At 37.7% G+C, this 26,769-nt stretch overlaps 3 long non-coding RNA genes across 3 annotated transcripts; 1 reads left to right on the top strand and 2 right to left on the bottom strand.

Moving 5' to 3' along the window:
* Window positions 1-3,064: 3,064 nt before the first annotated feature.
* Window positions 3,065-4,090, top strand: LOC309493922. Its single transcript, XR_014204095.1, has 2 exons — window positions 3,065-3,186; window positions 3,963-4,090. It is a non-coding gene; the product is annotated as an uncharacterized lncRNA (long non-coding RNA).
* Window positions 4,091-22,794: 18,704 nt separating this feature from the next.
* On the bottom strand, window positions 22,795-23,820 carry LOC309493920. Its single transcript, XR_014204093.1, has 2 exons — window positions 23,699-23,820; window positions 22,795-22,922 (listed from the first exon to the last, which is right to left on the bottom strand). It is a non-coding gene; the product is annotated as an uncharacterized lncRNA (long non-coding RNA).
* Window positions 23,821-23,878: 58 nt separating this feature from the next.
* On the bottom strand, window positions 23,879-26,671 carry LOC309493970. The gene is made up of 3 exons (XR_014204148.1): window positions 25,867-26,671; window positions 25,344-25,560; window positions 23,879-24,713 (listed from the first exon to the last, which is right to left on the bottom strand). It is a non-coding gene; the product is annotated as an uncharacterized lncRNA (long non-coding RNA).
* Between the last annotated feature and the right edge of the window lie 98 nt (window positions 26,672-26,769).

Genomic DNA, 26,769 nt, shown 5'->3' with positions numbered 1-26,769 from the left:
GTTGGGGTAATCATCATAAGCAAATCTTTCTTTTTTGACCTCATTAAGGGTCATGGACATGTCTGCAAGTTGTGTACAATGTGTGATGAAAAATGTATATACAATGATTATGTTAAGAGTAATTTGGACTCTTAACACTTTCATATTCAAAATAGAAACCTTTCTTTCATGTACATTCTTGTTATGTGCTGTTCTTGCTGCACTGTGAATGTGATGGTGATGGAGCTACCCTTCATTTCTTATAATGACGCTGTTCTCTTTTCCCTTCAGGCCCAGAAACAGTGTCAGCTGAACTCACAGAGGCAGACCTTATCCACAAATATTTCTCAGAGGGCCACACATATGAAGTGATCCTTGATTTTCTTGCAACAAAGCACAATATTTTCCTGAGTCTGAGCACCTTAAAGAGAAGGCTAAGAAATGCAGGCCTAACAAGGAGGATAGAGTATACTCCCATTGACACTGTGAATGCCGCTATTACACATGAACTGACAGGTGCAGGTCAGCTTTTGGGTTACAGAGCACTGTGGCAGACATTGCGACAGAAGTATTTCCTGACAGTTAAAAGGGATGATGTAATGCATACAATTCGCAGGCTGGATCCATCTGGAGTTCAACTTCGCCATAGGCACAGATTTGTCCGAAGAGGATACATTACAGCAGGACCAAACCAAGTGTGGCATGTCGATGGGTATGATAAGCTCAAACCATTTGGTGTTGCCATCAGTGGCTGTATTGATGGCTTTTCTAGGAAAGTGATGTGGCTCAGCAGTGGCAGCTCTAATAACGACCCAGGGATAATTGCTTCCTATTACATGCAGTGTGTATCAAACTTTGGACTTCCAGCACGCCTTCGCACAGACTGTGGGACAGAAAATGGCACTATGGTAGCCATTCACTGTGCATTAAGAGCACAGCATACAGATGATTTTGCAGGAGCCCTCAGTCACATGTATGGCACCTCAACTGCAAATCAACGAATTGAAAGTTGGTGGTCCTTTTTCAGGAGGCAAAGGTAAAGTCCTTTTAAAAATAATTGCAAATGTAATGCTACTTATTAGTCTGTCGTGTTTTTTTGTGTGTTGTCACATGACTGAGGGTTTAAGCTGTGCCACAACATATACCATAACACTAGACTAAATGTGATGCAAATCTTTTTCCTTATGCTTTAAGGTTTTATTTACATGGATGTTTAAAATTATAAAAAAAAAAAAAAAATGGTATACAATTTAAATAATAGCATTTGTTTTAGAAATCATATCCATATAACATTTATTCAGCACTAAAGTAAAACATTGTGTATACTGTCATTTCATCGTTAGGACACAGTTCTGGATTGAGCTCTTCAGTGACCTGAGAGAGAGACTTTTCAATGGCAGCCATGAGCATAAGTGCCTTCTACGGTATGTCTTCTTGAGCATCCCTGCAGAAGGACTTTGATGAGTACAGACAACTTTGGAACAACCACACCATCCGACCTGTTCGTCAGTCTCGATGTCATTCTGGTAAACCAGAAGCAATGTATCATCTGCCTCACAGGTTCGTATTTATCCATACAATGTGTGACCATTTTCATTAAAAATCAGATTCCATTTTCACGTGAAATTGAATCATTAATTATCGCAGAAATGTAATCATTATTGAATTATTACTATAGGGTTGCCTATAGCTGACGCAGAAGTGTATAGTGGAATGTTTAAAAAATGTCTACTTGGCACTCTTTCCACAAGTCCCTCACTTGACGATTATCCTATTATTTTAAATCAGAAAAAAAGACAGATAAAAAAAAAAAAGAATTCAGATATTCTTAGACAAAAAAAACAAAAAAAAAACATTCCACAACAAAACCCAAATGTACAATGCACAACACAAAAAAGGTGGATTATTAAGATACAGTACCACAAAGTGCCTTTGTAGTAGAAGCAAATATAATGACGATATTTGACAACAGAGGAGGACCTCTCAATCAGCCTTTGGCTGACTTGTCATCAAATTCAAAACCATTAAAAAAAAATAGATGTTGGGTTATAATTTATTACAGCTGGGGAACTGACTTGCAGAATGTTTTTTTTTTTTTTTTTTTTTTTTTTACCTTAGCCATAGTAGCTTTTAATATTACAATTTGAAAATGAGTTGACTTGGAGTTTTTTTTTATTTCTGACTGGCCTTAGGTTTGGTGCAAGAGATTGTGGATTCCCAGTGTCACAGGAAGTGATTCAAGAGTTTGAGGACATTCTACCACCGCAGCGAAGTCTTTGTGGTGATGGTAATCTCCAAGTTCTTTTTGCAGACTTAGAGAGACAGAGTGGGCTGTCTCGACCAGTAAACTGGATAAATGCTGTTGAGCATTACATAACACTCAAAAATATGTCTGGACTTTAAAATCATTAGTTTCTTATAATCTGATATGCCATTACAGTTAAGTCTTCTCATAATCTACTGGGTGGCTTGATCTGCTATTTGCAAAGAACATTTATGCTTCCAGGAGGATATAGATTTTTTAGATCCTGTGAACAGCCCTCACATACTTTAAAGTGTTATATAATCCCTATTTTACTTATCTAGACAGTATAGTGTAACTTCTTAACTGCTGACTTAAACTAATACAATACAACTTGTGCGTGCAAAATCCAAAATCACATGAATGTGCAGCATTTTGTACAAATAGAGACATAGTTGTTGATACAAAACCTTGATTTTGTATTAATGTAGGCCAGAATTTGTGCATGCAACAAGTAAGATGTGTATTTGTGGATGAGGTGGATGTGACACGCGTGCATTCATTGACTCGTTTCTGAGTCGATCCTATTTGATGCATTTGGATTTTGAGACTTTCATTTCGCGGTTTCGCCTTGCATGATCCACACACAGCTGTCTGAGAAAACCTGCTACCACTAGATGGCAGTATTTCGCTAAAACAGACAATGGCAGCGTAATCAAGCGTTCTTCCTCATTTAAGCACCAAATTTAGTGAGACAGGGGTAGCTGCAGCTTGGAGTAATGGGCGTGGTAAGAGGTAGGGGCATGGCAAGAGGTTTCTCATTGGTCAAAGGAGTTTCCTCCTGGACAGAGTCAGAGCCATAGAGATGTGGCGACACAGCAATGGCGGCTCGTGGAGCCTCTCAATATTTCCCGAAAGTAGCAGCAGCGCGGTAGAACAGACCGTTTGTGATGCACTTTTAAAAGGTAAGACATTTAAAGAATAAGATTGTATATTAGCTGTACATCTGAATCAAATTAACTTGTGTATTAAAGCATGCTAGTTTACTATTGCTCTCTAAATTAGTAGTTTTAGGGGACGTTATCAGATAAAAGAAAGGTCACTGGATAAAGTTAGTAGTGCATAACAAACCACGAACAGCCTATTAATGGTTAAAACCGTTCTATTAATGCATTTTTATCCTTTGTTGTGTAATAAGAGGTAAATGCTTCTAAACAGGTGTTAAATATAACATTGGGGAGTGTGATAGTGATAGGTGGAAGTGATCAAATGAGAATAACCATTTCATTCCTCATTAAATGTGCAATAACAAAACAAAAAAATCCTTATTTTAGATTGCATTTTTATGTAACAAAAACTTATGGGTGGAGTTTTTTAGGCATTGTGTTTCTGTAAGCTACCTGTCTATTCATGGATTTCATCCGGTCCCTTTCCACAGGTGTATTAATCAAGCACAATGCAGTCTGCATTCATAATCTAGGTGCTTGATTTTATACACCTGTGGAAAGGGACCAGATGAAACCCATGAATATTATGTTTCAGCTCAGCTGATTTTTGGATTGATGGGAAAGGGAAATGGAAGTTTATTCGTGAGATTAAAAACAATGCTTAAAAGCAGCAAGCCATTTACAAAAACAAATCACACTAGACTAAATGGGGAATAATACTAAATACCACAACATGTAATATATGCTACTATAATTTGTCCCGTTTTTGTCTCCTTTATCTCTTTCAACACAAGAAGCAGAAAGGGATTCAGTGGATCCTGAAGACTCCCTGCACTGACGCTGTACCCTCACCTTCAGTTTCAACTCCTTGGATTTTACAAGACTTTCCTTGCTCCTTATTTTTAATAAACATTAAACTTCCCAGTGTTGGTCTTTGTGAAAAAGTTCAGATGCACCCAAGTATGATTAGTGCACAATTTAGCATAAAATCTTTAGTTCTATTTAGACTGCTCCTGCTGACTCGAGCATATTTTCTCCTCTGTGTCGGACACTACAAGAACAACATGGAGGAAATGACAGACAACATGCTTGACGTGCAGTTTATTAGACATTTATAGACATTATTAGACACTTATAAAATCCCATTGTGCTAAATCAATGCTATATGTGTGTGTGTGTGTGTGTGTGTGTGTGTGTGTGTGTGTGTGTGTGTGTACTCGTCTATCTATCTAACTGGGGACCTTGGTGTCGTTACACACTCACTAACAGGGGACCGTCGAGCCAAGTGGGGACATTTTTCAAGTCCCCTGTTGGTCATGCTTTAAAACATGTTAAAATCAGCCAAAACACGCTCTGGTTAATTTTGTACATTTTTGACCAAGTGGGGACTTACATGTGTGTGTGTGTTTAAGTCCATACTCAGCAGCGCTCCTGTAGGCTGGAGCAGGAACTGCAGTGGCCCATTAACACACGTCGTTCACACTTCTCTATTGTCTGAATGGCTGCTGTCCTTGAGAGGCTCTGAGACTGTAGAGCTGCTGTTTAACTGCTTCAGTAACACTTTATAATAACTGCACGCTATTAATCATTAGTTAAGCATTAGTAAAGAGTTAATTCATTTATAAAGCATTAATATACACTAATAAGCAGTATATAAATGCAGTTATAAATGCTTTATTCCTGTTTTAAAAGCATATCTATAATGTGTTTAATAATTGTATTTTCATACTTTATTAATGATCAATTTATCATTTCTAAATGAAGTATAGCATCATTTACAAAGCAGTTATTTAGGAGTTGTCAGTGGTTCATAAGATCCCTTAGAAAGTGTGAGTAAATGATTAAACTAATTCAATGTACATTCATACATCATACACTTATTATTCAGACATATAGTAATAGTTACTTAGTGTGTTAATAAATGCCTTATTAACATGTATTTCTACTGTAGTTCAGGTAGTTATAAAGCATTTAGTAGAGGTCAGTTCACAATTTTTTGTGAGCTCATCTAAAGTGAGGACTAGTTATGCTAGTTATGTAGGAGATTTAAAGGCTGTTAATATTTCTATGTTCTCTATCACTGTGTTGTGTTGTGTTTGTTTCCTTTTTCTGTTTAGAAGATAACTGAGTCTTTAAATCTCCTTTATAAATGCTTTACTAGGCATAACTAGTCCTCACTTTTGCTCACAAAATAGTGAACTGACCACTACTAAATGCTTTATAACTCCCTGAATCTACTACATTTACTCACACTTTCTAAGTGATCTTATTAATCACTGACAACTCCTAAATAACTGCTTTGTAAATAATGCTATACTTCATTTAGAAATGATAAATTGATAATTAATAAAGTATGAAAATACAATTATTAAACACATTATAGATATCCTTATAAATCAATAATACAGCATTTAAAGCTGTATTTATAAACGGCTTATTAATGTCTGCTTTATGAATTATGATTTAACTGTTTACTAATGCTTAACTAATGATTAATTAAATGCAGTTATTATAAAGGGTTACCATATATATATTATATAATATTTTTCAGAATATAACTTCAAATATGCATTTTTTTAATAAAAAATAAAATAAAAAAAACATGCCAAGAGGGGATCTACAACTCAATGTTATAATTATAATGTAATTATTATTATATTATAAAGGTATTAATAATGCGACAGATAGTATTGGCTGCCTATTAATTAAAACATCATTTCTAAAAAAAAAAAAAAAAAAATCAATAGACATGTCCTTAATTTTCTGTTTCCTTTGTTTCTAGGATGTTGATGTACAGAGAAAGTCAGTGTTTGAAATATTGCTCAATTTAAATGCAACCAAACATATGTCGTTCGTTACCATCCAACAGTGGACCTTTCTTTAAGATCTAATTCAAAACTTTTGAGTTGACTTGCTGCATCTGGTCATTTTGAAGAAACAAAAATGAAATCATTTTTTTCATAATATAACTTTAAAAAAAATTAAAATTAAAAAAAATAAACATGCCAAGATTGAATCTCAACTCTGAACGATCTCTACCTATACAACAGTGGACTCACAATAGCCTGCAATGGAACTGTGTGTGTGTGTGTGAATAGTTAAGTATGTCTTTATTTTGTAACTATAAGTTATATATATATTTATATATAGGCCTTCATAGATACTTTCTATGCTTGGTTATGCAGTCCCTAACAATTTACTTGCCATTGTTATGTGCCATTGCACTCACACATACATGTCTATATTACTAACAGACCAATGTCGCTCTACACTGGCCAAGTGAGGACTCAATGAACGATGTCTATCTATACAAGTGAGGACTTGAACAGTGTGTGTGTGTGTGTGTGTGTGTGTGTGAACAGTGAAGTGAACTGGCAGTGAAGTCTGTCTTCATTATGTATATATAGTATATTATATAGTATATTATATATTATGCCTTTTATCAGTCATAATATTTGTTTATTTTATTTAACACTTATTTTCTCTCTTCATAGATACTTTCTATGTTTGGTTATGCAGTCCCTTTAGGGTTTATAGGATTAATCAAACAGAAATAGCTCTTTAAGGTAACGATTTCAGGTCACTATAGTGACCTATATTTAGTATAGCGTAAAGCATACTTTATACAGTGAATAATGATTTTATTAATCAAAATGAACTTCGCGTCCCCAGTTGGATGGTAAAGAACGATACGTGTTTGGCTGCTTTGTACATTTCTTGCCATCACAAACACACTGTAAAGATTTTGGAGGTCAATCTCAAAATGTTATGTCGAAAAACTAAAGTGCAATAAATAATACACGCTTTAGGGTCTGTTTACACGACATCATTTTCAACTGAAAACTGAAAACGTTTTGGCCGTTCATTTCAACGAAAATGCCATTTTGGGGGCCTGACAATGAACGCTTTTGAAAACGAGTTTTTGTGAGCTCATCTAAAGTGAGGACTAGTTATGCCTTGTAAAGCATTTATAAAGGAGATTTAAAGGCTGTTAATATTTCTATGTTCTCTATCGTGTTGTGTTTGTTTCCTTTTTCTGTTTAGAATATAAATGAGTCTTTAAATCTCCTTTATAAATTATTTACAAAGCATAACTAGTCCTCACTTTAGATGAGCTCGCAAAATAGTGAACTGACCACTACTAAATGCTTTATAACTGCCTGAATCTACTACATTTACTCACACTTTCTAAGTGATCTTATTAATCACTGTAAACACCTAAATAACTGATTTGTAAATAATGCTATACTTCATTTAGAAATGATAAATTGATTTAATAAAGTATGAAAATGCAATTATTAAACACATTATAGATATGCTTCTAACTCAATAATACAGCGTTTAAAGGTGTATTTATAAACTGCTTACTAATGTCTGCTTTATGAATTATGATTTATCTGTTTACCAATGCTTAACTAATGATTAATAGGATGCAGTTTTTATAAAGGGTTACCATATTATATTATATTTCTCAAAATATAACTTCAAATTTGCATTTTTTTTAATAAAAAAAAAAGCATGCCAAGAGGGGATCTGCAACTAAATGTTATAATTATAATGTAATTATTATTATATTAAGATATTAATAATGCGACTGATAGTATTGGCTGCCTATTAATTAAAACATAATTTCTACTCTTAAAAAAAAATCAATAGACATGTCCTTATTTTTCTGTTTCCTTTGTTTCTAGGATGTTGATGTACAGAGAAAGTCAGTGTTTGAAATATTGCTCAATTTAAATGCAACCAAACATATGTCGTTCGTTACCATCCAACAGTGGACCTTTCTTTAAGATCTAATTCAAAACTTTTGAGTTGACTTGCTGCATCTGGTCATTTTGAAGAAACAAAAATTAAATCATTTTTTTCATAATATAACTTTAAAAAAATCAAAATTAAAAAAATTAAACAAATTAAACATGCCAAGATTGAATCTCAACTCTGAACGATCTCTACCTATACAACAGTGGACTCACAATAGCCTGCAATGGAACTGTGTGTGTGTGTGTGTGTGATGAAGACGAGCACACCAGCTCGCCTTCGGGGAGAAATGTGAGTCCGTGTATGGATGTAAAAGGATGGCGCACTCGCAGAAGCACTTCGTGCAAGGTGGAATTTATTTACAGTGCCAATAAGAAGACCGTCCACAGTGAAGTATATGTACAGGTGCACACAAAAAGGGAAAGAAAAACCCTAAAAGTACAACAACAAAAAGATAAAGACGAAAACTCTTTAACAAAAACGTATCTACAGTACACAAAGGTTTTGTTCGCTTGAGGCACCACAGTTGCACTCTCGCTTTCTGACTTGGTTAACAAGTGATGACTTTAGGTTTGGCCTTGGCTTAAATAGGCCAAACCCCGCCCCTTTTTGGGACACACCAATTCCCGAAACATATAACAATTAATACACACACAAATACTTCATCTATTTGATTATCCATTCCCAATATACTATATATATTAATAATACACATATACCCAAATAAAACACATAATACATTCACACATAATACACTTAACACATAATTTTTCCATTTGACTACACACCTATTCACACTAGACAATGGTTTCGTCTACTTCCGGTTTCGATGCGCCGACGCGACCCTGCCATGACGTCATAAACGGCCGCCGCTCGCTCGTTCGGTTCGGCCGATGGCGCCGGAAGACTGACTACGCCCACACGGACAAACAACACGAACGAAACAACCAGACAGTGCAATGTAAGTGTATGAAATGACCGGGGAATGAATATGGAAAGGAGAGTGGAGAAATGGATGAATGTCCAGGTGCTATCATCATCGCGTGTGCACCCGTTCCTATGATAGCGTCTATGGCAGGGAGGAACGAGATGTTGATGAATGAGGTCAGTATGTATGTGCGTATATATGCATGTATGTGTTTGTGCCAGTGCTGCTTCCCCAGCGGTGGCAGCTAATGTGACTTTATCACAGTGTGTGTGTGTGAACAGTTAAGTATGTCTTTATTTTGTAACTATAAGTTATATATATTTATATATAGGCCTTCATAGATACTTTCTATGCTTGGTTATGCAGTCCCTAACAATTTACTTGCCATTGTTATGTGCCATTGCACTCACACATACATGTCTATATTACTAACAGACCAATGTCGCTCTACACTGGCCAAGTGAGGACTCAATGAACGATATCTATCTATACAAGTGAGGACTTGAACAGTGTGTGTGTGTGTGTGTGAACAGTGAAGTGAACTGGCAGTGAAGTCTGTCTTCATTATGTATATATAGTATATTATATAGTATATTATATAATATGCCTTTTATCACTCGTTTTGAAAACGATGCCTTTACCATCTGCATGTAAACAACATAAACGTGAATTTGTGAAATTGTTACGTCATTCCAACCCGGTCACACTAAATGCGTCTCTATAGCACACATTGTGTTTATTGTGCAATTTATACATGCATATGATAGGCATGGGTGGGTTTAGGGTAGGTTTAGTAGTGGTGTGTAATATGTAATATGTATTATATGTTTGGTTAGGATTAGTTTTGTAGGATGTGTGTGTATTACACTCAATAAAGTGCGTATTATATGCATGTAAAAAAATATATTTTCGCGTAAAAATTGCACGATAAACACAATGCGTGCCATAGAGATGCATTTTCATGAGATCAGGCAGGTCATGCACAAGTATATAACATGGTCACATGCGTACTTATCATCACGTGTTCACATGTTCATGAGTATTTGAGTTTTTTTTTTTTTTTTTTTTTTTTTTGACAAAGTAAGAAAGGTTTGGGGTGTGCTTTTAGATGGGCCTTTAAAATTTGACAAACAAATATCTTCAGTAACTGGATCTAGTTTCTATCAACTCCGTCTTTTGTCTAAAATTAAACACTTCCTAACTGACAAAACACTAGAGATGGCTGTTCATGCTTTTATTACTTCCCATTTAGACTACAGCAACTCATTGTATTGCGGTATTTCCAAGTCACAAATCGCTCGCCTTCAACTGGTCCAAAATGCTGCAGCAAGATTTATTCACAAAAGTAGTAAATATAATCACATGATGATGATGATACATTTTATTTATATTGCGCTTTTCTGCTTTATATATAGCCTCACATTCAAGCTGGGGGCAAGCTGGGGCCAGTTGTACTGTTAGAGGGGCCAGTTTAGACCTTATTGTTGTCATATCATTTTCTGCACTGCACTATAGGCATTAACAGGCAAAATACCATGATTACCAATCATTCAACAATGTATTTGCATTGCCATTATATTTTTTTAAATTTGCGTTACATATTCAGAATCAGTCACATTAACTGCATTCTACGATTTTTGTGTTTTTTTTGCAAAAAGATCAGCAAATTCATCTAGATTTAAGGCCTTTGCCCTCCTTGACTCAATACTTAGAACACCTAAATTGCTTAATCTGTCATCTGACATTGTGGACCTGAGATAGGTTTTCACCAGCTTTAGTGCATACAATATAATATACAATTAAATTATGCTTATTTTAAATGTATTGTGCAGGCTAGGTATAAAAAATATAGGAAAAACCATGATAATATGAAACGCTTCAAAACAGAGCGCACAAAGCGCGTATGCGCATCGCGGGTGCAGAATGATGTGCTCAAAGCAACATGGAGTCACAGTGTTCAGCGCTGCACAAGTGCGCATTTAAAAGTTCACGGCACAAAGCGAAGAAATTTCGAGCGCACAAATCCTAGTGTAGCCTATATCTGTCCAACAGTTTATTGATCATTTGTTTCTTCACATAGTGAAGTTTTAAATTCCAGTTATTGTGCGTTTGATGCCGATTCATAGTCCTTGTGGTGTGAACAGGCACACGGTAGCGAGTCGTTTTAAAACAGCAACAAACATAAAATACAAATACACAAAATAAAGTCATTTTATGCAAATCCACAGCCTTTTATCTACAGATCAAGCATTATAATGTGTATATATCATATTGGAGAGAGTTTTACCGTGCATATATATAACATAATATAAATTAACATTACAAAAGTTAATGATAGTACATTTCAAATACCTAAAAATTGACAACTAAGTGATTTTGTTCGAGTCAAAAATATTACTTAACATTAATGAACCAACGGTACACATTTTTTACTTTAGCAATCTTATGGGTTGTTGTCTCTCAGACATTGGCAGTAATAAAAATACAATAAAAACATAGTTTCCCTTTGGACTTAAATTACATATCTTTGTGGTATACGGTAGAAATATTGCACATTTCAGTCTAGCTTAGGTTTTTAAAATAAATAACACAGTCTTGGAAATAATATGTAAGCATGTGCAAATAAGCCTGTATAGTAAATCAAGTTATGTTGGTCTTTGTGTTTAAGTGAGAAATTAATTCATTTAAATTGAAAGATCTCAATGTTTATAAGATCTTTCAATTATGTTTAACAGTTTTGAGCGTAGAAAAGAGTGTATAAAAATGGGCTCTGAGTTTTGGCAGTGGTTGTGTCTAAGTGAAATATGTAGTTTGGAAGATGTAGTCACTGAATGCATTAATACAACATTGAATGACACAGACATTTGCAACACTTCTACAGTAATACCGTAGTAAAATATTTTCAGAATCTAAAAAATTAAATACTATCAAAACAATTAGATGTAGCTGAACACATTCAGGTATTAATCTTTCAGTTTCATCACCATCTATAAAAAGGGGAAACTTGGGGGAAATGTGTACTGTACTGTAAACAATGACCATGTGACATAAAATGCTGTGAATTCTGAACAACAGAAAACAGCAGAAATATGTTAGAATTCTACCCGTTATTTGTGTGTTTTTTTATTTAACGTGTGTTTTTGGGGGGTAAAACCTTTTCTAGTGTTCTGGAAGAATGAGTTGATCTGAGAATGAAGTTTCAGTGCATTTTGAATGTGAAATGAACTGCTGTCAAGCTGTAAGTTGGTTTGGAGAAGATATCATGGTCTTTTAACCTGATATCATTTAAGACATCATTTAAGACTGTGGTATAAATGATTGAATGATTTAACCATAACTCATTACTATCCTTGATATTCTAAAATAGGTATTTTTCATGTGTATGTAGACTAGGGTGTGTGATATTGAGTTGTTGCACTTCCCCCCCACACGCAATTTACATATCAATGCAGGAAGGCCTTAAAGGCCAGTGTTTTTCTTAGGTGAGAAAACTGGCCAACAACCCCCAGAGTAGTGTTACCAATATCTGTGCAACTTCTCAAATACACTAGAATAAACTAGAGAAAACGCTGGGATTTACCCTGCCAAATTTATTTTTGTAAAGTTTTCTTTTGTAAAAATGTATTTAAAAAATAAATAAAACAAGAATTACACTATCTACTGTTCACTGCAGTTAATGTTACATTATCCACGTTTACAATACTGTACAAAAATATGAAACTGAGATTAACACTTGTATAGGTGTTTAGTTAAATATATATGTTTTTGTTTTTGTTTTTTTTAGATTCAGAATTTAAATATTAGGTTTTGAACATCAGTTTTGATTAGAGAATGTAAACATCTGCAAATTGGCCTGTATAGAACATAAATGTCTGTTGGTGTTTGTGTTAAGTTAGAAATAAAAAAATTTTTTGCCAAAGCAATAATAAATGATCCACAGTTTGGTTCACACAGAGATTCCGGAAAATACACCTTGCACAATTCTGAAATCAGTATTATATATTATAATATAATATTTAAATATAAAATCTTGTTTACTTGTTTAGCACTATGTTTACAATGAAACTAAATTAATGATTATTCCAAACACAAATAAAATGTAAGTTTCCCAATTCTAAAGTCACTTTTTCAAAACTCTCTTCACACAGTGATCACACCATCCGTCTATGTGAGCTAAACTGTGGATCACTGCTTTGAAAGATGTCATTGAATGCATTTTGTTCCATTTACATTAATTATTCTTAAACACAAACACCAACAGAACTTTATGTTCTATACAGGCTAATTTGCACGTTTACATACTCTTTTTAAAACTGTTAATAATAATAGTACTGTTAAACTGTTAAAAATTAATTTCAGTAATATCACATTGAAATAGATTTTTTTAGACATTTTTTAGACATTTGGACAAATAGACATTTGGTGGCAGCGGTGGGATGACGACTCGCAAGGCAGCGCCGAGAGGGAGAAAACCCAGGGTGGGTTTACGATCCACAGAGAAGGCAGCGTCAGAGGAGGAGGAGATCTGGAATTCTGGTGAGAATACGGAGGATGAGGAGGGAGCCACGAGTCTTCCCAGAATCTCACCAAAGTCCAGTCCACAACCAACCAAGTCAATCACTCCTGACGCTACAGCTGACGAGGGTATGGTTTCCATGATGCGCAGTTTTCTCAACACTCAAGAACAGAGAGAGGAGCGGTATCTGCAGGAGCTCCGCGGTCTTCGTGAGTCCATCGTGCGGTCGATTCGTCCAGCTGAGACCTCACTTGACGTGGAGAGCGAACGAATGGAGCTACCAATGCCAGCACCGAAGGTATCCACAAGACACGGACCAGTCTATTTCCAAGACTCCCTGAATGCCGCAGCACCGAGAGAGCCAAGGCAGTGGGCTGATCCGAAGATGCCGAGCTTCCAGGAGGGGGAAGACATCGAGAATTATCTTCGGCGGTTCGAGCGTCTGGCCAGGACCTGGAGGTGGCCCGAGGAGGAGTGGAGCTACCGTCTGGTCCCGTTGCTGACAGGGCGAGCATTGGAAACATACCTGGCAATGGACGAGGAGGAAGCTGAGGTCTACACTGATCTGAGGGAAGCACTGCTGGAGAAGTTCAATATATCTCCAGAGACCTACCGCCAGCGCTTCCGATCGTCTACAGTCCCAGCTGCAGAGTCGCCAACAGAGACTTACCACCGGCTAAAGAATCTGTACAAGCGGTGGGTGCGACCGGAGGAGCACTCCAAAGAGGAGATCGGAGAGGCCATCATCCTGGAGCAGCTTCTTCGGGTGCTACCCTACGACGCACGCACCTGGGTGAGAGAGCACGAGCCGAGGTCAGGACTGGTGGCAGCAAAGTTGGCTCAGCAGTACCTGAATGCTCATCGCGGCGGTCTTCGTACTCAACCACTCAAAGGTACTGTACGTGGTGTTTCACATAACACTGGGGCTGAAAGGGGTCGTGTGGAACTAGCTGACCAGGCACAAGGTCCAAAATCAACAGCCAAAGACTTGCTTTGCTTTTACTGCCAGCAGCCGGGCCACAAGGCAGCTGTGTGTCCCGCTCGCAAAGCAAAGCTTACGGGGTTTTGTTATGTGCCTAGAGAAGGGGACTGTGATTTTGACACTGTGGGGGAGGGTCAGATTGTATATGAGGTGATTGCTAATGGACATGCACTAAAAGCACTCTTGGACACTGGAAGTTCTCTGTCAATGTTGAAATCATGCTTTGTAAATAATGTCAATTATGTGAACACTACCTCTGTTCAATGCGTACATGGGGATGTAAAGCAGTATCCCCGAGCTGAGATAATGGTAGAGGTACAGGAACAAATGTACCTGCTGAATGTTGCCATAGTGGACAATTTACCAGCTGATATGATTCTAGGAAGAGACTTACCAGTGTTATATGAACTCTTGCAACCCACCATCAAGGACTCTGAACATTCTTTTGCCACTGCCACTGTTAATTTGTCATGTCCTGCTCTTACTCGAGCTCAAGTCAGGGCAGGTCTGCAGCCACTGCCAGACTTGGATGGTAGTCTGTTGCAGGGAGGGACCAAAGGCCCTAAAAAGTCACGGCGCCAAAGGCGGCTTGCAAAGTACCTGGGTACCCCAGCCTCTGAAGCCTCGGTGGAGGGCCTTGAAGTTAATGGCTGGAAGGTCCCAGGGAACATAGCACAACTCCAAAGGGAAGATGAAACTTTAAAACCTTTATTTGTCAAAGCTGAGTGTGGAAAGAATTTGAATCTGTGCAAAGAAGAATATGTAGTGATGAATGGTGTGTTGTATGTGCGAACGAATGATGTGACTCGTCTGATTGTACCATCTGGGTGTCGATCTCTTGTTCTGCACCTTGCACACACTGTTCCATGGGCTGGCCACCTGGGCCAACAGAAAACATATGCACGTATTGGCTCACGCTTTTACTGGCCCACACTATACACTGATGTACAAACGCACTGCAACACATGTGCTGTCTGCCAAAAGACGAGTGCTGTATCCCAGCGGAGCAGAGCACCCCTGCAACCCCTCCCTGTCATCTCTGCACCTTTTAGGCGGATCGCCATGGACATTGTGGGACCATTGGAAAAGAGCAGTGCTGGACATCGCTACATCCTGGTAGTCAACGACTACGCCACAAGGTATCCTGAGGCCTTCCCACTCCGTTCTATCACCACAACGAAGATCATCCATGCCCTGGTTCAACTCTTCTCCAGAGTCGGCATACCTGAGGAGATCCTGACAGACCAGGGTACGAATTTTACCTCACGACTGATGGGGCAGCTGAACAAGCAGTTGGGCATAAAATCCATCCGAACAACTCCATATCACCCTCAGACGGACGGTCTGGTGGAGAGGTTCAACCAAACCCTCAAGAACATGTTGCGGAAGTTCGTTGCGGACACAGGACGAGACTGGGACAAGTGGCTACCGTTTGTTCTCTTTGCCTACCGAGAGGTACCCCAAGCATCAACGGGATTCTCACCGTTTGAGCTCCTCTACGGATGGCAGGTACAAGGACCCCTGGACCTGCTGAAGAAAGGCTGGGAGGAGGAACCTACATCCAAGATGGAGGAGAAAGGTGGCATCGTACAGTATGTGCTAGAGATGCGAGATCGCCTGGAGCAGTACAGAGAACAAGCCGAAGAGAACCTACAGGAAAAACAACGAGCACAGAAAAGATGGTATGACGAACGCGCCAGGCTACGACAATTCCAACCGGGGCAGAAGGTATTACTCCTGTTGCCAACTTCGACGAGCAAGCTACTGGCTAAATGGCAAGGACCATACAGCGTCGTCCGCAAGATGGGGCCAGTCACCTATGAAGTTCATCATCCGGATAAGGGCAAGACCAGGCAGACCTACCACGTGAACCTACTAAAGGAGTGGAAGGAGCCACCCGGTAAGGGACCCGAAACATCTCTTCTGGTGAGGAAGGTGGAGGTGGAAGAGGAATCAGAGGATGCAAAGAGGCAGCCGTCTGTGGTGAATCTATCGCACCTAGAAGACTCCAAGAGGAAAGAGCTGCAGCACCTCCTGAACCAGTTTCCCGCTATGTTCCGTCAGAGGCCTGGACGGACTGAGCTAACCCAACATACCATCCACCTTTCAGATCCAACACCATCACGCCAACGTCCTTACCGGGTGCCTGAGAGGCTGGTGGAACCTTTAAAGGAAGAGATCAAGGTGATGAAGGAGCTAGGAGTGATAGAACCTTCAACGAGCGAGTGGAGCAGCCCGATGGTGATCATACCCAAGAAGGATGGATCCCTGCGTGCCTGCATCGACTTTCGTAAGCTCAACGCCCAATCTAAATTCGATGCATACCCCATGCCAAGAATAGATGATCTGCTGGAGAAAATTGGAAGAGCTCGGTACATCACCACGTTAGACCTGTGTAAGGGATACTGGCAGGAACCCCTCAACCCTCAGTCCAGACCATACTCCGCATTCCGAACACCATTAGGACTATATCAATTCACAGTCCTTCCTTTTGGCCTGCACGGGGCACCAGCCACATTCCAGAGGCTGATGGACAGAGTCCTCCAAGACTGTGAAGACTGGTCTGCGGCATACCTGGATGACGTGGTAATCCATAGCAATTCTTGGGAAGAGCATCTTCAACACCTCCAACAAACCCTAAAGAGGATAGAGGAAGCAGGATTGACATTAAACGTTTCAAAATGTGAGTGGGCAAAGAAAGAGGCAAACTACCTTGGGTATCACTTGGGCAACGGACAACTGAGACCACAGATTGACAAGGTGGAGGCAATCCGAAAGAGCCCACACCCAAAGACCAAGAAAGAAGTGAGGTCATTCCTAGGACTGGTAGGCTGGTACAGGAGATTTGTACCAAACTTTGCCTCCATTGCAGTCCCCCTGACTAACCTGTTGTCAAAACCGGTGAAGAACCCTATTAGATGGACTGATGACTGCGAGACAGCTTTCACAACGCTAAAAGACAAGATGTGCTCCAGCCCAGTCCTGCAGAGTCCAGACTTTTCTCAGAGGTTCCTGGTGCAAGTAGACGCATCCGCAACAGGGATTGGTGCGGTCCTTGCCCAGGGAAGCGCTGGAGAAGAGAGGCCAGTTGTTTACCTTAGCCGGAAGCTACTGCCCCGGGAAACTAGATATTCGGCGGTCGAGAAGGAAGGTCTCGCCATCAAGTGGTCCCTGGACAGCTTACGCTACTACCTCCTTGGTCGAGAGTTCGATCTAGAAACCGACCACCGGGCCCTAACCTGGATTCAGTCCATGAAGGACCACAATGCCAGAGTCACACGGTGGTACCTCGCCCTGCAGCCGTACTGTTTCAAGATACGGCACCGACCGGGCAGACTCAACGTGGTAGCCGACTACCTGTCCAGGTTTCCGGCCAGTACGCGGCTAGGAGAGGGGGAAGGTGATGTGATAAAGTCACATTAGCTGCCACCGCTGGGGAAGCAGCACTGGCACAAACACATACATGCATATATACGCACATACATACTGACCTCATTCATCAACATCTCGTTCCTCCCTGCCATAGACGCTATCATAGGAACGGGTGCACACGCGATGATGATAGCACCTGGACATTCATCCATTTCTCCACTCTCCTTTCCATATTCATTCCCCGGTCATTTCATACACTTACATTGCACTGTCTGGTTGTTTCGTTCGTGTTGTTTGTCCGTGTGGGCGTAGTCAGTCTTCCGGCGCCATCGGCCGAACCGAACGAGCGAGCGGCGGCCGTTTATGACGTCATGGCAGGGTCGCGTCGGCGCATCGAAACCGGAAGTAGACGAAACCATTGTCTAGTGTGAATAGGTGTGTAGTCAAATGGAAAAATTATGTGTTAAGTGTATTATGTGTGAATGTATTATGTGTTTTATTTGGGTATATGTGTATTATTAATATATATAGTATATTGGGAATGGATAATCAAATAGATGAAGTATTTGTGTGTGTATTAATTGTTATATGTTTCGGGAATTGGTGTGTCCCAAAAAGGGGCGGGGTTTGGCCTATTTAAGCCAAGGCCAAACCTAAAGTCATCACTTGTTAACCAAGTCAGAAAGCGAGAGTGCAACTGTGGTGCCTCAAGCGAACAAAACCTTTGTGTACTGTAGATACGTTTTTGTTAAAGAGTTTTCGTCTTTATCTTTTTGTTGTTGTACTTTTAGGGTTTTTCTTTCCCTTTTTGTGTGCACCTGTACATATACTTCACTGTGGACGGTCTTCTTATTGGCACTGTAAATAAATTCCACCTTGCACGAAGTGCTTCTGCGAGTGCGCCATCCTTTTACATCCATACACGGACTCACATTTCTCCCCGAAGGCGAGCTGGTGTGCTCGTCTTCATCACACACACACACACACACACACAGTTCCATTGCAGGCTATTGTGAGTCCACTGTTGTATAGGTAGAGATCGTTCAGAGTTGAGATTCAATCTTGGCATGTTTAATTTGTTTAATTTTTTTAATTTTGATTTTTTTAAAGTTATATTATGAAAAAAATGATTTAATTTTTGTTTCTTCAAAATGACCAGATGCAGCAAGTCAACTCAAAAGTTTTGAATTAGATCTTAAAGAAAGGTCCACTGTTGGATGGTAACGAACGACATATGTTTGGTTGCATTTAAATTGAGCAATATTTCAAACACTGACTTTCTCTGTACATCAACATCCTAGAAACAAAGGAAACAGAAAAATAAGGACATGTCTATTGATTTTTTTTTAAGAGTAGAAATTATGTTTTAATTAATAGGCAGCCAATACTATCAGTCGCATTATTAATATCTTAATATAATAATAATTACATTATAATTATAACATTTAGTTGCAGATCCCCTCTTGGCATGCTTTTTTTTTTATTAAAAAAAATGCAAATTTGAAGTTATATTTTGAGAAATATAATATAATATATATGGTAACCCTTTATAAAAACTGCATCCTATTAATCATTAGTTAAGCATTGGTAAACAGATAAATCATAATTCATAAAGCAGACATTAGTAAGCAGTTTATAAATACACCTTTAAACGCTGTATTATTGAGTTAGAAGCATATCTATAATGTGTTTAATAATTGCATTTTCATACTTTATTAAATCAATTTATCATTTCTAAATGAAGTATAGCATTATTTACAAATCAGTTATTTAGGTGTTTACAGTGATTAATAAGATCACTTAGAAAGTGTGAGTAAATGTAGTAGATTCAGGCAGTTATAAAGCATTTAGTAGTGGTCAGTTCACTATTTTGCGAGCTCATCTAAAGTGAGGACTAGTTATGCTTTGTAAATAATTTATAAAGGAGATTTAAAGACTCATTTATATTCTAAACAGAAAAAGGAAACAAACACAACACGATAGAGAACATAGAAATATTAACAGCCTTTAAATCTCCTTTATAAATGCTTTACAAGGCATAACTAGTCCTCACTTTAGATGAGCTCACAAAAACTCGTTTTCAAAAGCGTTCATTGTCAGGCCCCCAAAATGGCATTTTCGTTGAAATGAACGGCCAAAACGTTTTCAGTTTTCAGTTGAAAATGATGTCGTGTAAACAGACCCTAAAGCGTGTATTATTTATTGCACTTTAGTTTTTCGACATAACATTTTGAGATTGACCTCCAAAATCTTTACAGTGTGTTTGTGATGGCAAGAAATGTACAAAGCAGCCAAACACGTATCGTTCTTTACCATCCAACTGGGGACGCGAAGTTCATTTTGATTAATAAAATCATTATTCACTGTATAAAGTATGCTTTACGCTATACTAAATATAGGTCACTATAGTGACCTGAAATCGTTACCTTAAAGAGCTATTTCTGTTTGATTAATCCTATAAACCCTAAAGGGACTGCATAACCAAACATAGAAAGTATCTATGAAGAGAGAAAATAAGTGTTAAATAAAATAAACAAATATTATGACTGATAATGGCATAATATATAATATACTATATAATATACTATATATACATAATGAAGACAGACTTCACTGCCAGTTCACTTCACTGTTCACACACACACACACACACACACACACTGTTCAAGTCCTCACTTGTATAGATAGACATCGTTCATTGAGTCCTCACTTGGCCAGTGTAGAGCGACATTGGTCTGTTAGTAATATAGACATGTATGTGTGAGTGCAATGGCACATAACAATGGCAAGTAAATTGTTAGGGACTGCATAACCAAGCATAGAAAGTATCTATGAAGGCCTATATATAAATATATATATAACTTATAGTTACAAAATAAAGACATACTTAACTATTCACACACACACACACAGTTCCATTGCAGGCTATTGTGAGTCCACTGTTGTATAGGTAGAGATCGTTCAGAGTTGAGATTCAATCTTGGCATGTTTATTTTTTTTAATTTTAATTTTTTTTAAAGTTATATTATGAAAAAAATGATTTCATTTTTGTTTCTTCAAAATGACCAGATGCAGCAAGTCAACTCAAAAGTTTTGAATTAGATCTTAAAGAAAGGTCCACTGTTGGATGGTAACGAACGACATATGTTTGGTTGCATTTAAATTGAGCAATATTTCAAACACTGACTTTCTCTGTACATCAACATCCTAGAAACAAAGGAAACAGAAAATTAAGGACATGTCTATTGATTTTTTTTTTTTTTTTTTTAGAAATGATGTTTTAATTAATAGGCAGCCAATACTATCTGTCGCATTATTAATACCTTTATAATATAATAATAATTACATTATAATTATAACATTGAGTTGTAGATCCCCTCTTGGCATGTTTTTTTTATTTTATTTTTTATTAAAAAAATGCATATTTGAAGTTATATTCTGAAAAATATTATATAATATATATATGGTAACCCTTTATAATAACTGCATTTAATTAATCATTAGTTAAGCATTAGTAAACAGTTAAATCATAATTCATAAAGCAGACATTAATAAGCCGTTTATAAATACAGCTTTAAATGCTGTATTATTGATTTATAAGGATATCTATAATGTGTTTAATAATTGTATTTTCATACTTTATTAATTATCAATTTATCATTTCTAAATGAAGTATAGCATTATTTACAAAGCAGTTATTTAGGAGTTGTCAGTGATTAATAAGATCACTTAGAAAGTGTGAGTAAATGTAGTAGATTCAGGGAGTTATAAAGCATTTAGTAGTGGTCAGTTCACTATTTTGTGAGCAAAAGTGAGGACTAGTTATGCCTAGTAAAGCATTTATAAAGGAGATTTAAAGACTCAGTTATCTTCTAAACAGAAAAAGGAAACAAACACAACACAACACAGTGATAGAGAACATAGAAATATTAACAGCCTTTAAATCTCCTACATAACTAGCATAACTAGTCCTCACTTTAGATGAGCTCACAAAAAATTGTGAACTGACCTCTACTAAATGCTTTATAACTACCTGAACTACAGTAGAAATACATGTTAATAAGGCATTTATTAACACACTAAGTAACTATTACTATATGTCTGAATAATAAGTGTATGATGTATGAATGTACATTGAATTAGTTTAATCATTTACTCACACTTTCTAAGGGATCTTATGAACCACTGACAACTCCTAAATAACTGCTTTGTAAATGATGCTATACTTCATTTAGAAATGATAAATTGATCATTAATAAAGTATGAAAATACAATTATTAAACACATTATAGATATGCTTTTAAAACAGGAATAAAGCATTTATAACTGCATTTATATACTGCTTATTAGTGTATATTAATGCTTTATAAATGAATTAACTCTTTACTAATGCTTAACTAATGATTAATAGCGTGCAGTTATTATAAAGTGTTACTGAAGCAGTTAAACAGCAGCTCTACAGTCTCAGAGCCTCTCAAGGACAGCAGCCATTCAGACAATAGAGAAGTGTGAACGACGTGTGTTAATGGGCCACTGCAGTTCCTGCTCCAGCCTACAGGAGCGCTGCTGAGTATGGACTTAAACACACACACACATGTAAGTCCCCACTTGGTCAAAAATGTACAAAATTAACCAGAGCGTGTTTTGGCTGATTTTAACATGTTTTAAAGCATGACCAACAGGGGACTTGAAAAATGTCCCCACTTGGCTCGACGGTCCCCTGTTAGTGAGTGTGTAACGACACCAAGGTCCCCAGTTAGATAGATAGACGAGTACACACACACACACACACACACACACACACACACACACACACACACACATATAGCATTGATTTAGCACAATGGGATTTTATAAGTGTCTAATAATGTCTATAAATGTCTAATAAACTGCACGTCAAGCATGTTGTCTGTCATTTCCTCCATGTTGTTCTTGTAGTGTCCGACACAGAGGAGAAAATATGCTCGAGTCAGCAGGAGCAGTCTAAATAGAACTAAAGATTTTATGCTAAATTGTGCACTAATCATACTTGGGTGCATCTGAACTTTTTCACAAAGACCAACACTGGGAAGTTTAATGTTTATTAAAAATAAGGAGCAAGGAAAGTCTTGTAAAATCCAAGGAGTTGAAACTGAAGGTGAGGGTACAGCGTCAGTGCAGGGAGTCTTCAGGATCCACTGAATCCCTTTCTGCTTCTTGTGTTGAAAGAGATAAAGGAGACAAAAACGGGACAAATTATAGTAGCATATATTACATGTTGTGGTATTTAGTATTATTCCCCATTTAGTCTAGTGTGATTTGTTTTTGTAAATGGCTTGCTGCTTTTAAGCATTGTTTTTAATCTCACGAATAAACTTCCATTTCCCTTTCCCATCAATCCAAAAATCAGCTGAGCTGAAACATAATATTCATGGGTTTCATCTGGTCCCTTTCCACAGGTGTATAAAATCAAGCACCTAGATTATGAATGCAGACTGCATTGTGCTTGATTAATACACCTGTGGAAAGGGACCGGATGAAATCCATGAATAGACAGGTAGCTTACAGAAACACAATGCCTAAAAAACTCCACCCATAAGTTTTTGTTACATAAAAATGCAATCTAAAATAAGGATTTTTTTGTTTTGTTATTGCACATTTAATGAGGAATGAAATGGTTATTCTCATTTGATCACTTCCACCTATCACTATCACACTCCCCAATGTTATATTTAACACCTGTTTAGAAGCATTTACCTCTTATTACACAACAAAGGATAAAAATGCATTAATAGAACGGTTTTAACCATTAATAGGCTGTTCGTGGTTTGTTATGCACTACTAACTTTATCCAGTGACCTTTCTTTTATCTGATAACGTCCCCTAAAACTACTAATTTAGAGAGCAATAGTAAACTAGCATGCTTTAATACACAAGTTAATTTGATTCAGATGTACAGCTAATATACAATCTTATTCTTTAAATGTCTTACCTTTTAAAAGTGCATCACAAACGGTCTGTTCTACCGCGCTGCTGCTACTTTCGGGAAATATTGAGAGGCTCCACGAGCCGCCATTGCTGTGTCGCCACATCTCTATGGCTCTGACTCTGTCCAGGAGGAAACTCCTTTGACCAATGAGAAACCTCTTGCCATGCCCCTACCTCTTGCCACGCCCATTACTCCAAGCTGCAGCTACCCCTGTCTCACTAAATTTGGTGCTTAAATGAGGAAGAACGCTTGATTACGCTGCCATTGTCTGTTTTAGCGAAATACTGCCATCTAGTGGTAGCAGGTTTTCTCAGACAGCTGTGTGTGGATCATGCAAGGCGAAACCGCGAAATGAAAGTCTCAAAATCCAAATGCATCAAATAGGATCGACTCAGAAACGAGTCAATGAATGCACGCGTGTCACATCCACCTCATCCACAAATACACATCTTACTTGTTGCATGCACAAATTCTGGCCTACATTAATACAAAATCAAGGTTTTGTATCAACAACTATGTCTCTATTTGTACAAAATGCTGCACATTCATGTGATTTTGGATTTTGCACGCACAAGTTGTATTGTATTAGTTTAAGTCAGCAGTTAAGAAGTTACACTATACTGTCTAGATAAGTAAAATAGGGATTATATAACACTTTAAAGTATGTGAGGGCTGTTCACAGGATCTAAAAAATCTATATCCTCCTGGAAGCATAAATGTTCTTTGCAAATAGCAGATCAAGCCACCCAGTAGATTATGAGAAGACTTAACTGTAATGGCATATCAGATTATAAGAAACTAATGATTTTAAAGTCCAGACATATTTTTGAGTGTTATGTAATGCTCAACAGCATTTATCCAGTTTACTGGTCGAGACAGCCCACTCTGTCTCTCTAAGTCTGCAAAAAGAACTTGGAGATTACCATCACCACAAAGACTTCGCTGCGGTGGTAGAATGTCCTCAAACTCTTGAATCACTTCCTGTGACACTGGGAATCCACAATCTCTTGCACCAAACCTAAGGCCAGTCAGAAATAAAAAAAAACTCCAAGTCAACTCATTTTCAAATTGTAATATTAAAAGCTACTATGGCTAAGGTAAAAAAAAAAAAAAAAAAAAAAAAAACATTCTGCAAGTCAGTTCCCCAGCTGTAATAAATTATAACCCAACATCTATTTTTTTTTAATGGTTTTGAATTTGATGACAAGTCAGCCAAAGGCTGATTGAGAGGTCCTCCTCTGTTGTCAAATATCGTCATTATATTTGCTTCTACTACAAAGGCACTTTGTGGTACTGTATCTTAATAATCCACCTTTTTTGTGTTGTGCATTGTACATTTGGGTTTTGTTGTGGAATGTTTTTTTGTTTTTTTTTGTCTAAGAATATCTGAATTCTTTTTTTTTTTTATCTGTCTTTTTTTCTGATTTAAAATAATAGGATAATCGTCAAGTGAGGGACTTGTGGAAAGAGTGCCAAGTGGACATTTTTTAAACATTCCACTATACACTTCTGCGTCAGCTATAGGCAACCCTATAGTAATAATTCAATAATGATTACATTTCTGCGATAATTAATGATTCAATTTCACGTGAAAATGGAATCTGATTTTTAATGAAAATGGTCACACATTGTATGGATAAATACGAACCTGTGAGGCAGGTGATACATTGCTTCTGGTTTACCAGAATGACATCGAGACTGACGAACAGGTCGGATGGTGTGGTTGTTCCAAAGTTGTCTGTACTCATCAAAGTCCTTCTGCAGGGATGCTCAAGAAGACATACCGTAGAAGGCACTTATGCTCATGGCTGCCATTGAAAAGTCTCTCTCTCAGGTCACTGAAGAGCTCAATCCAGAACTGTGTCCTAACGATGAAATGACAGTATACACAATGTTTTACTTTAGTGCTGAATAAATGTTATATGGATATGATTTCTAAAACAAATGCTATTATTTAAATTGTATACCATTTTTTTTTTTTTTTATAATTTTAAACATCCATGTAAATAAAACCTTAAAGCATAAGGAAAAAGATTTGCATCACATTTAGTCTAGTGTTATGGTATATGTTGTGGCACAGCTTAAACCCTCAGTCATGTGACAACACACAAAAAAACACGACAGACTAATAAGTAGCATTACATTTGCAATTATTTTTAAAAGGACTTTACCTTTGCCTCCTGAAAAAGGACCACCAACTTTCAATTCGTTGATTTGCAGTTGAGGTGCCATACATGTGACTGAGGGCTCCTGCAAAATCATCTGTATGCTGTGCTCTTAATGCACAGTGAATGGCTACCATAGTGCCATTTTCTGTCCCACAGTCTGTGCGAAGGCGTGCTGGAAGTCCAAAGTTTGATACACACTGCATGTAATAGGAAGCAATTATCCCTGGGTCGTTATTAGAGCTGCCACTGCTGAGCCACATCACTTTCCTAGAAAAGCCATCAATACAGCCACTGATGGCAACACCAAATGGTTTGAGCTTATCATACCCATCGACATGCCACACTTGGTTTGGTCCTGCTGTAATGTATCCTCTTCGGACAAATCTGTGCCTATGGCGAAGTTGAACTCCAGATGGATCCAGCCTGCGAATTGTATGCATTACATCATCCCTTTTAACTGTCAGGAAATACTTCTGTCGCAATGTCTGCCACAGTGCTCTGTAACCCAAAAGCTGACCTGCACCTGTCAGTTCATGTGTAATAGCGGCATTCACAGTGTCAATGGGAGTATACTCTATCCTCCTTGTTAGGCCTGCATTTCTTAGCCTTCTCTTTAAGGTGCTCAGACTCAGGAAAATATTGTGCTTTGTTGCAAGAAAATCAAGGATCACTTCATATGTGTGGCCCTCTGAGAAATATTTGTGGATAAGGTCTGCCTCTGTGAGTTCAGCTGACACTGTTTCTGGGCCTGAAGGGAAAAGAGAACAGCGTCATTATAAGAAATGAAGGGTAGCTCCATCACCATCACATTCACAGTGCAGCAAGAACAGCACATAACAAGAATGTACATGAAAGAAAGGTTTCTATTTTGAATATGAAAGTGTTAAGAGTCCAAATTACTCTTAA

This window comes from Leuciscus leuciscus (genome assembly GCF_965113295.1).
Source record: "Leuciscus leuciscus genome assembly, chromosome: 3".
Classification (NCBI taxonomy): domain Eukaryota; kingdom Metazoa; phylum Chordata; class Actinopteri; order Cypriniformes; family Leuciscidae; genus Leuciscus; species Leuciscus leuciscus.
The sequence above is the reverse complement of the archived record's forward strand: the minus strand, read 5'-3'. Positions and strand labels throughout refer to the sequence as shown.